This window comes from Marmota marmota, unplaced genomic scaffold, assembly GCF_001458135.2.
Source record: "Marmota marmota marmota unplaced genomic scaffold, marMar, whole genome shotgun sequence".
NCBI lineage: Eukaryota > Metazoa > Chordata > Mammalia > Rodentia > Sciuridae > Marmota > Marmota marmota.
In genome coordinates this window covers 26,499,377-26,507,206 of record NW_026000016.1, presented here as the reverse complement: position 1 = coordinate 26,507,206, position 7,830 = coordinate 26,499,377, and positions in this window count along the sequence as shown.

Below are 7,830 nucleotides of genomic sequence, written 5' to 3'. Positions count from 1 at the left end.
ACACACACACACACACACATACAATATAGGTAGGTAAATATATATTGATATCTACATATATATTCAAAATATATACATATATACATTAGTATATTGATATATATTTAATATATAAATATAAAATATATATTTAAAATATAAATACAGGATATATGAAATGTATTTAAGATATATACACACACACAGAGTATATATAGATCATGTGTATGTGAGTGTGCATGTGTTTGTGTGTGTGTGTGCATGTGTCTAGTGGTTAAAGAGGCTAAATCCCAATGTGTGCAATTACTGAACTGAGGATCCAGGAGAATGGACATTGTCATTCTAGCCTGACCATTATAGTCTATCTAATCAGCATTAGAAGTCTAATTTCTTAGCCACAGGGAGTCAGAGAGGGAGAGATAGAGGAGAGAGAAATTCTTTCTATATTCTTCCACTATGTTACATTTAGCCATCCATGGATTGCATTAGGCTTTACCAAATGTTAATCTCATTCATAAGACACCTTCTCTCTCTCTCTCTCTCTCTCTCTCTCTCTCTCTCACACACACACACACACACACACACACACATACACCCTCACACACACATATAAAAAAATTATGTTTAACCAAATATATGGTCACCTTGTGCCCAATCAAGTTGACATATAAAATTAATCATCAGACCTACATCTAAATGGTACTTCCCTAATACTGACACCTCATTCTGTTTATCTTCTCCACAGGGCTGGTGCCTTGTTTGTCATATGTTTGCTTTCTGTTTCTCCTTCAGCATGTGAGCCCCATGAAGGCAGGGGCAGAGTCTATTTTGTTTACTTTTCCATCACTGAGCTTGTGAGATTGCCAGGCTCTCAGTAAACACGTAATACGTGTTTTTGAATTAAATAAGAAAAATAAATAAATAAAAGAATTAAAAGGTAGGTTTTTGTTGTTGTTTATTTTTTCAGTCCTGGGGATTGTTTTTTCAGTGCAGGATCTCGCGCACACTGGGCAAACTCTATCACAGAGCAACACCCCCAACCCACAACAGTACTAATAGACTATTGTGAGACTATGGAAGAGTAAGATCCAATTCTTTCTGGAAAAGTCAGCAAAGACTTTAAAATGAATATATCCTGTAGATGATAAGTGTGCACATCCTAATTTTCCCTGGAAGAAGCAAAGGAGAGGGTACTTGTTACTCTCCCAGAGTTTAGAGTTTTATTCTTCACCTTAAAGTGAATGAGTTACATGATTTGGGCACAGGACTTGGTTTGTATGTGCCCAGCTCTTAATTTATAGTGGTGGTGATATGATGGCATGGGGAAACACTAGAAAAGGCCATTGAAAGAATGTATTGCTGATAGTTATGAGAGAAGGGAACATGCCACACCAAGCAGAACCATATGAGGAAGCGCCAGGTTAGATTAGGAGACAGAAGTGGGAGCAAGGGAAAGAGAATCAACTCGTTAAAATAATTCCAACAGGTTTGGGGCATAGGGACTGTGCCTAGCTATTTGTTATCTGTTTTTTCTTGGGTAGGTTTAGGACAGGGGGAATATTAGCTTAAGGGGTGTGTGCATGTGTGCACACACACATGTGTGCATGTATATATGTATATTTCTCTTTTAAAGAAGCACATGAATCACTAGTAGCTTCTAGTGATTGGCAAATTCTACAACCTGAGACCAAATCTGTCTTCCCTTAGCTTCTACCTCTTGTTTACTATGTCTTTACTATGTCTATGCCTTCATCATAGAGAACATGATCAATTCCAATGCTACCTGATAACGATTCATACTATTATTGAATAAAGTCTTCACACAATTTGACAAGTCCGGAGGACAGACATAAATATTTAGATAACCATAGTTACCTAGATAAGTATCTGACCTCCTCACAATGTGGCCCCACATGAAAGCCACCACAAGAAACAATGAGGAGTTTAGTGTCAGGGTTGAGAGCAAAGTCTCAAGATCTCTTGAATCTGTGTTTCAGTGTTACTTATTAGCTGTGTGACTTGGAGGAAGTTACCTCATTGCTCTGACATTTGTTTTCTAATCTGTAAAACAAGATAAAAATATCAACCAACTGAGTTGCTATAAAGATTAACAAAGTGATATGTATAAAATATGTGAGGTAAGGGGGAAATGGCAGCAAAACATGGTAGAGATAGCAGGAATGATGTCATCGGTTCATTCTCTCGTGAATCCTATTGATGGTCTCTTGTCTTGCTAACTTGAGTAAAATGGATGGGTCTTCCTCAGAAAAGTGCAGGAAATAAAAATATTTCTCACTGCCTTTTTTGCTTCCTCTCCCCTACTTGATCAGCCCCTCCCCTAGTGGCTATTTCCCCCTGGGCATCAGCTTCTGTGGGATGCTACTCATTGTCTCTCCCAGCTGGCTGAAGTCTCTTCTTGATGATTCCATAACGCCCTGAGCATAACTCCATCATCACCTTATAGAACTATCTGTAGTTGTTTGTTTATATGAGACGATTTGGGTGATCATTTTTATTTATTTATCTTTATGTCCCTATTATTTATTGATCACGAATCTGGAACATTCTAAGTGCTCAAAAATATGTGGTTCAATAAACAAATAATCAAATGCACCAGCTTCTATTCAACAGATTATCTTTCTGGAACAAATAATTTTTACTTTTTTCCTGTGCCTCGCTTAGAATCTTCAGGTTGCTTTTACCTGGGTCATTTGTTATGAAATCTAGTCCTTTAATTTGAGAATGAAATTTCTGTTTTTTAATTAAAAAAAAAATCTTTCTCCAGAGAAATATTTCTGACTTTGAACATTGGCTATTTAACTACTCTTCCTGCTCCTTCCACCCTGAATGATTTTCAGTATCTTTATGCAATTTCTGAATGCAATGTCCCGGTAAGCCCATTCGCACAGTTGGCATAGAAAAAAAAAACAAAAACATTGTTTGTTTATACCACTGGTTCAGTGAACAAGGATGAGAAATTGAGTTATTTATTCGATGACTCAGGCCTTGATTACTAAATTGGAATTTGCCTCTGTACCTTGAGGGAGTAGAGAATAGAAATCAAATAGATTAAATGAGACTGTTGTGTGTCTCTCTGTGCCTCTGCCGGGAGCACTATGCATGGCATAATTAAGTCGCAGGAAGAAGAAGACTGGTCGTGAAATAAAAAATACAGACTTATCATCCACAGGAAGTACCCAGGTTCTGGGATCAACAAATTTCTTGGTATTTATACATTTTTTCACAATGTAGAAATTTCCAGTCACAAGTTTTCCAACTCCTCTTGGAATAATGAGTTAGCCTGTGACGATTTTGTGGTACACTTTTACCACTAGACATCACCCTAGCATCTGCTTTTCCGGGGTGAATTCTATGTGGTAGGGAATCTACAAAATACCATCACAGAAAATGTAAAGGCAATTCCCTCTTTGGGGAAAATGCATTAGACTATACATGCTCTGGGAATTTGGTTGGTGGGTAATGAACATGAATGTCACCATTCCAAATCCTGACACTTGAAGTGTGTGGGGCAGGGGACAATCAATGACTCTCCTGTTTATCTTCAGTGTACCCCAGCCTCCCTGCCTAAGCACTCAGTAACTCCCAAGGCACAGGCATATATTCAGTGACATTTGATAAGTATTTCTTTACTACTGATAATTGGATGGCTAAGCTCCCTTTAGTGTGCTTGTGTAGCAAAGAAGCACAGGGCTGCATAAAGCCTTAAGCAACATGACCCATTACACCCAGGGCATCTCATCCTCATAGAGCAAGATCTTTTAAGTCTGCTTTGCTCTTAGTTTTGACACAGCAGCAATCTTTCCCTAATATCCCCATCTCTTCCCATTCTTTAAAAAATAAGAATTAGCTGACAACACTGATTAAATGTGTGCTTATGTGACCACCTTCTTGCATCACCCTGTATTTCTTGTAACTGTAAAAGATCCCACTTCCCTAAACTTATACGGATACATATACTTTTCTTTCTCATGGGAGGTGATATAAAGATTTGTTTGCTCATTGTTTTTTCTTAAAAAATACAAATATTGACAGAGCCATGATATGAGTCAAGCAAGGTGCATAAACCCTGATTTTAAAACTTGTAAACATACATCCCAAGACCATTCTCTTTCCTGGGTAGCAAAACACTTGCTCTTTCTTTTTCTACCACCGCTGTCCCCACCTTGCGTTACTCAGAGAAGTAATGGAGGCTCAAATTCAAATGGGGTCCTCTTAGCTCCAAGGCCACAAAAAGGCCTAAGAAGGAAAAGGTGTGACCGCAGTGCTGTCCCCTAAGCTTATTTGCCTCTATGTCCAGACCCAGGTGTGTCACCCAGAATAAATGGCCCTACATCACCCTCAAATACTGTCAACCAGCCCTCCTTGAGAATCCTCTTCTCAGCCTCATGTTTGTGTTTTGAGAGACAATGATGTATTTCTCATTTTCTCTCAAGCGGCCTTGGAGAGATCTCATTTTCTTCTTTTTTAAATTCTACTCTAAAAGCAAAATAAACCCAAAAATACAAACCAAAAACTGTCAGTCAAAATGGGCTCATGACCACATCCTTTGCTTTCATACCCAGTAAAGCACTGTGCTTTCCAATCCAATTCTACTGATTTAAAATTGCTTTTGGACTCCCTCTTGAATTTTTCTTTTCAAACTGTAAAAGACATTTATGTTACATCGGCTGTTGCAGCAAATTAAATAATATACAGAAACAAAAACATTGTGTTAAATATTTGCTTTATCTTTCTGTACTTTTCAAATTCTTCGACCAATATGTACATATATTCACAATTGCAGGAACATGCACATGAACATTTTATTTGTTAAAATATAGACTATAAACTTTCTTTCCAGAAGAAACAAAGTTGTAACAAACATTTCAGAATTTATATTTAAATAATAGAAAAATGAGGCATAGAAACAAAGATTTTCTCTCTGAATTCTGCACCAAATCCTATACTCCCTTACTCTGAAAATAACACCATCATCCATTCAATTCCCCAATGCAGAAATTTGGAATTCTGCTCCCCTGAATGCCATGTCATATCAGTCACAAGGTCCACTTGATTCCTTTTTTATTTAACAAACATTTGCTCTCTCATAGGCATGATGCTTACCCAGCTATTTAGGTATCTCTTAAGCCAGTCATATGGACACCTAAAACTAACCACTGGACATGTCTTAGGGGACTCCCAAGAACAGGGATTCCTGGCCTGTGCTGACCCCAGCAGAAGCTGATGTGGGATATCTGGGATCTTCGTTACTGATAACCTGAACAGGTAATCTGTGGGGACTGGGGGAAACATCTGATTAACAAACCCTTGGCAGAATCTGGGTGAAAAAGAAAAAAAAAAAAGATGAACACATTTCTTTTGTTTGTAAGTTCCTGTGCTTCCTCCATGCTAGCCCACAGATATCCCAATCTTTTAGCTTAACATACAAAGTCAGTCACATTCTGGCCTCAGTGTCCCTTTCAAGTTCTGTCTTCTGCCACTCCTTGCTTCTTACAAACAGCGCCTTTCACACAGGTCCCAACACCTCCTTTCATGGCCCTGCCTTTAATATACCATGTCTGCACAGGAAGATGTCTTACCCTCTAAGTGATATAAACCCTATTCATCCCTCCAGATAGAGCTCCAAGGTCAAGGTTTTGAACTTTCCATATTGCCCTGTCAATTTTCCTCTTTTATATTTTCAGAGGCTTTTTTTGAGGTAGTGTGGTGGTGGGGGGTAATATCACTGGAATAAATTTTATCTATTGTGTTAATGTCCATCTGTTTCTCTCCTCCAGTAGATGGTTGAAATTCCTGAGAACAGAAATTATGTCTTATTATTTCTCTGTCTCCCCAGGACTTTGTAAACACATACCAAAGTTATCTGTTTGATAGATGTTTTGATAAATAAGAAAATGATGAGAAAGATGTCATTTTCTTTGAACTCTGAAAAAATGATTAAAAGGTAAACAGAAAAGAATAGAGGCAATGACTTTCCCCTAATAGTGAACAGAAAGACATGGAGAAACCAAAGTCTAAGAGGAGACATTTGCAAGAATGGCAGTTATTTGGTGGGAACGAACCTGGGCTCCTGGCCCTTCATAGGGAGACAAATATTCTGACAAGGACTAGCTGACAACACTTGAGGATGAGCCATGAGCATTCAGACCTCTTTCTCTAAGCAAACGGAGAGCAAGGCAGTTTGGTTTTCCTGTCTTGAATATGAGTCCCATCCCTCCACTGAGGAATAAATAAAAGAATCACTTTGTAGATTTAGCCTTGTCAGCAGCCAGTGTTCCAGGCACTGCAAGTCTGATAAGAACAGTTGAAGAGACATTAACTGTAAATGTTGGTAAGAATAATCATAGTCCGGACTCCTCCAACTGCTCTTATCTAGCCTTCAAAGGGAAGTGTCCGCTGCAGTTAGCAAATGTGAAACAGGGCGGGGAAGGGGGTGGAACAGAAGGTTAATCTGATGAAAAGAAGGACTTATGACTGTAACTAAGCACACTCATAGGCAATAAGGAAAAACGATGAATTTAAAATCGGGTTCTATCTGCATTTTCTTCCAAGATTCACCGCATTGGTCTGAAAGTAAAGCCATAAGGAATAACCCTTTCCATGCTGCTGGCCTTATTGAAAAGATGCATAATCCCTTCTCCCCTCTCATTCTCAGGTTCCCTTTTTCACTCAGGGCTCTTCCTGGACTTGTCTGACTGAAGCTCTGGTGCACCTTGGTCTCATGTAAACTTGATGTCTTGGATACATTCACTTCTTTACCCCCACATCAACTGCGTAAAGTAAAGCCAGTGAGGCTCAGCTTGGGGCAGGTTGTGTAGCAAGTTCACTGATAAAGTTTAGGGATCCAAAAGATGAAGAATTTTCCAGGTGCTTGGAACACCGTACATTTCATCCACTCTAAGAACCATAAGTTTTAATAATTGACCACTATTTCAACATAGCTATAAAGTTGGAAGGAGAACACTGCTGGTTAAACTTATGCCCAATGGTCCTATCGTTGAGTACACACACTTTTAGATATCGAAATTATGTGAAAATGCATATTTTCAAATTAACGAAATAAGGTTCTTTAGAGAGAGAATTTTTTTAATATTTATTTTTTAGTTTTTGGTGGACACATCTTTATTTTATTTTTATGTGGTGCTGAGGATCGAACCCAGCGCCCTGCACATTGCAGGCAAGTGCGTTACTGCTTGAACCACATCCCCAGCCCCAAAATAAGGTTCTTTAGGAGGAGAACTTTCTCAGTCCCTTGGTCCACATCCTGTATCATGAAAACACAACTAGTATTAGTACAGAACAGAATGGTGCACAAAAGAACACTGAAAAAAAAAGTGCTTTTTTTTTTTTTGTCTAGGGTGTCTTTTAATGCTTTAAAAAATACTGAGGTTTGGTGGTATAGTTTGGATCTGGAATGTCCCTCAAGGGTTCAAATGCTAGAGATTAAGTCCTCAGCTCTCTATTTCACATCCCCACCATGAGGTGAGCAATTTGCTTCACCATGTGTTTCCAAACATAATGTGCTACCATGCCAAAGGCCCCAAAGCAACAGGTCCAACCAATCATAGACTGAAATCTCCACAACTGTGAGCCCAAACAAAACTCTTTTGTCTTTTTAAGTTTCGTAGCTTAATTATTTTGTGATAGTAACAGAAAACTTGTAAAGAATGGTGGAAAAAGCTCCATAAACTCAACAAGCCAAAACAACCATTTAGCTGTCGGAGATTTTACTAGCGGGACCTTAGCAGTCAGTCGCAGAAGAGAAGGGGGTCGAGAGAGGAGGAGCACAATAGAGAGAGAGAGAGAGAGAGAGAGAGAGAGAGGGGAGGA